Source organism: Neoarius graeffei, chromosome 19, assembly GCF_027579695.1.
Source record: "Neoarius graeffei isolate fNeoGra1 chromosome 19, fNeoGra1.pri, whole genome shotgun sequence".
Taxonomy (NCBI): Eukaryota; Metazoa; Chordata; class Actinopteri; order Siluriformes; family Ariidae; genus Neoarius; species Neoarius graeffei.
Window position 1 is genome coordinate 21,508,560 of NC_083587.1, and position 4,440 is coordinate 21,512,999.

Genomic DNA, 4,440 nt, shown 5'->3' on the forward strand with positions numbered 1-4,440 from the left:
ACAGAGAGAGACAGAGATGCATACAGAGAGACAGAGAGAGAGACACATACATACAGAGAGAGAGAGAGACACAGTGAGATACAGACATACAGAGAGAGAGAGACACACACACAGAGATACATACAAAGAGACACACAGAGAGAGAGACACAGAGAGAGAGAGACAGAGAGAGATACATACATACAGAGAGAGAGAGAGAGAGAGAGACAGAGATACATACATACAGAGAGAGAGACAGAGAGAGATACATACATACAGAGAGAGACACAGAGACAGAGACACACAGAGAGAGACAGAGAGAGAGACACATACAGACAGACACACAGAGAGATACATACAGAGAGAGAGACACATACAGAGAGAGAGACATAGAGAGATACACAGAGAGAGAGAGAGAGATACATACAGAGAGAGACAGAGAGAGATGCATATAGAGAGAGACAGAGCGAGATACATACAGAGAGACATACAGAGAGAGATACATACAGAGAGAGACACAGAGCGAGATACATACAGAGAGAGAGAGACAGAGAGAGATACATACATACAGAGAGACAGACACAGACAGAGAGACACACAGAGATACATACAGAGAGAGAGAGACACACACACACACACAGATACATACAGAGAGAGAGACACAGAGAGAGATACATACAGAGAGAGAGAGACAGAGAGAGACACACAGAGATACATACAGAGAGAGACAGAGAGAGAGAGACACATACAGAGAGAGAGAGAGACAGAGAGATACATACAGAGAGAGACAGAGAGAGATGCATATAGAGAGAGACAGAGCGAGATACATACAGAGAGAGACAGAGAGAGATGCATATAGAGAGAGACACAGAGCGAGATACATACAGAGAGACATACATATAGAGAGAGACACAGAGCGAGATACATACAGAGAAAGAGACAGAGATACATACAGAGAGAGATAGAGAGACACACAGAGAGAGAGAGAGAGATACATACAGAGCGAGATACATACAGAGAGAGACACACACACACACACAGAGATACATACAGAGAGAGAGAGAGACACAGAGAGCGAGATACATAGAGAGAGAGATACACACACACACACACACACACACACACACACACACACACACAGAGATACATAGAGAGACACAGAGAGTGAGATACATACAGAGAGAGATACACAGAAAGAGAGACAGACAGACACAGAGAGAGACACAGAGAGATACATACAGAGAGCAAGATACAGAGAGAGACACACAGAGAGAGACAGACAGAGATATAAAGAGATACAGAGATATAGAGAGAGAGATTTGAAGTTTTAGTTTTGAAAATCCCTTTAACATTTTGCATGTAATAACTAAATCATTCAGTAATTTAATTATAAATTTTGTTTATAATTTAGTAATACTTAAACTAAATCAGTCATGTACTTTAATTACAACCCCGATTCCAAAAAAGTTGTGACAAAGTACAAATTGTAAATAAAAACAGAATGCAATAATTTACAAATCTCAAAAACTGATATTGTATTCACAATGGAACATAGACAACATATCAAATGTCAAAAGTGAGACATTTTGAAATTTTATGACAGCAACACATCTCAAAAAAGTTGGGACAGGGGCAATAAGAGGCTGGAAAAGTTAAAGGTACAAAAAAGGAACAGCTGGAGGACCAAATTGCAACTCATTAGGTCAATTGGCAATAGGTCATTAACATGACTGGGTATAAAAAGAGCATCTTGGAGTGGCAGCGGCTCTCAGAAGTAAAGATGGGAAGAGGATCACCAATCCCCCTAATTCTGCGCCGACAAATAGTGGAGCAATATCAGAAAGGAGTTCGACAGTGTAAAATTGCACAGAGTTTGAACATATCATCATCTACAGTGCATAATATCATCAAAAGATTCAGAGAATCTGGAAGAATCTCTGTGCGTAAGGGTCAAGGCCGGAAAACCATACTGGGTGCCCGTGATCTTCGGGCCCTTAGACGGCACTGCATCACATACAGGCATGCTTCTGTATTGGAAATCACAAAATGGGCTCAGGAATATTTCCAGAGAACATTATCTGTGAACACAATTCACCGTGCCATCTGCCGTTGCCAGCTAAAACCCGATAGTTCAAAGAAGAAGCCGTATCTAAACATGATCCAGAAGCGCAGACGTCTTCTCTGGGCCAAGGCTCATTTAAAATGGACTGTGGCAAAGTGGAAAACTGTTCTGTGGTCAGACGAATCAAAATTTGAAGTTCTTTATGGAAATCAGGGACGCCGTGTCATTCGGACTAAAGAGGAGAAGGACGACCCAAGTTGTTATCAGCGCTCAGTTCAGAAGCCTGCATCTCTGATGGTATGGGGTTGCATTAGTGCATGTGGCATGGGCAGCTTACACATCTGGAAAGACACCATCAATGCTGAAAGGTATATCCAGGTTCTAGAGCAACATATGCTCCCATCCAGACGACGTCTCTTTCAGGGAAGACCTTGCATTTTCCAACATGACAATGCCAAACCACATACTGCATCAATTACAGCATCATGGCTGCATAGAAGAAGGGTCCGGGTACTGAACTGGCCAGCCTGCAGTCAAGATCTTACACCCATAGAAAACATTTGGCGCATCATAAAACGGAAGATATGACAAAAAAGACCTAAGACAGTTGAGCAACTAGAATCCTACATTAGACGAGAATGGGTTAACATTCCTATCCCTAAACTTGAGCAACTTGTCTCCTCAGTCCCCAGACGTTTACAGACTGTTGTAAAGAGAAAAGGGGATGTCTCAGTGGTAAACATGGCCTTGTCCCAACTTTTTTGAGATGTGTTGTTGTCATGAAATTTAAAATCACCTAATTTTTCTCTTTAAATGATACATTTTCTCAGTTTAAACATTTGATATGTCATCTATGTTCTATTCTGGATAAAATATGTAATTTTGAAACTTCCACATCATTGCATTCCATTTTTATTTACAATTTATACTTTGTCCCAACTTTTTTGGAACTGGGGTTGTACATTTAATAATGGAATAAATATTTGTATAAATAAAAATAAATAAATAAAATAAATAAATAAAAATGAATAGAATTAATAATAAAGCTGCTGGCATGGGGCGCTTTCTTTTCTACATATTCAACACCGAGGATTAAAAACAACTGTGTAAAAAAAAAAAACCAAGATGTAGACATGGAAATTTCTCATTATTATTATAATTATTATTATTGTAAATCTGTAAAAACTTAAAACAAAGCAGCGAGAGACAGAGAGAGAGAGAGGCAGAGAAAGAGATATGCTTAAGCTGTAATTAGTCCTTTCCTTCTGTCTTTGTACATTCTCTCTTTCCAATAAAGACAAAAAAAAAATCACATATCACCCTTATCTTACAAGTTTTGCTATAAGCCTTGAATAAATTCTCCAGAGCTGTTTTATAAAATAGAAGTGCAATGCTAATGAAGATGTTATAAAGGCCTGAAGTGTCGTGAAGGTAGTGCAGGTTGGGTGCAAGTGCAGGTTTTATTTGAACAGACAAACAAATACAGACAGACATTCAAAGAATGTGGTCAAGCAATCACAGGTCAGGCGATCGGTCAACAACAACCAATAAGGACACAAGCAAGAATAAATGTAGCAAAGAAACTAGAATCAAAATTACAAGAGTAAACTGAGAAAACAAGGCTTAGTAACACTTAGTATCGTGGTTATTAACCAGGGGCAAGACTTCGCGAAGGACAAGAGTTTGTGTGCTGGTTTTACAGTGTGTGTTATTGTAGACAGGTGTGGCCAGTTAGAAACATGGGTAGTGGTCATGTGATAAACTTTGTAGTCCTTGTGGCTGATGGGAAGTGAAGTTGAAAGTGGAAGTTTTACACTTTGGAGGATCAATTTGATAAATTATTTTTAAAAAATGTATTAGTATTAAAACATCCTTAGCACCACAATTTTCATACATGTTCATTTTTATCCTGTTTCATTTTTATTTCGTATGACTACTGTATAAATGGGTAGCATATACAAAAGTCTTGGGCACATGTAAAGAAATGCTGTAGACCAAATATGGTTTAAAAATAATGAAAAGTTTCAACATTAAAAAAAATAAAAAATACTATAAACAGTAAGCCATGAGAAATGAAACAAAGTCAATATTTGGTGTGAGAAGACCCTTTGCTTTAAAAAAAATAGTAGTCTGAGGTCCAGTGAGTGCAGTTGTATGCGGAAATGAGCTGTAGGTTTTACTGAGCGTCTTACAGAACCAGCCCCAGTTCTTCTGGACACTTTGACTGTCACACTCGCTTCTTCATTTTGCACCAAAACCCAGCAGCCTTCATTAGGTTTTCTTTTTTAATCTGAAAAGTGCTCTCTTATGGAATATGCTGCTCAGATACAAACTTTTTTTTTCTGTAGCATTTAATTTTGTGCTGGAAAACGAATGCTTGGACTCTAAAATGCTTTTGT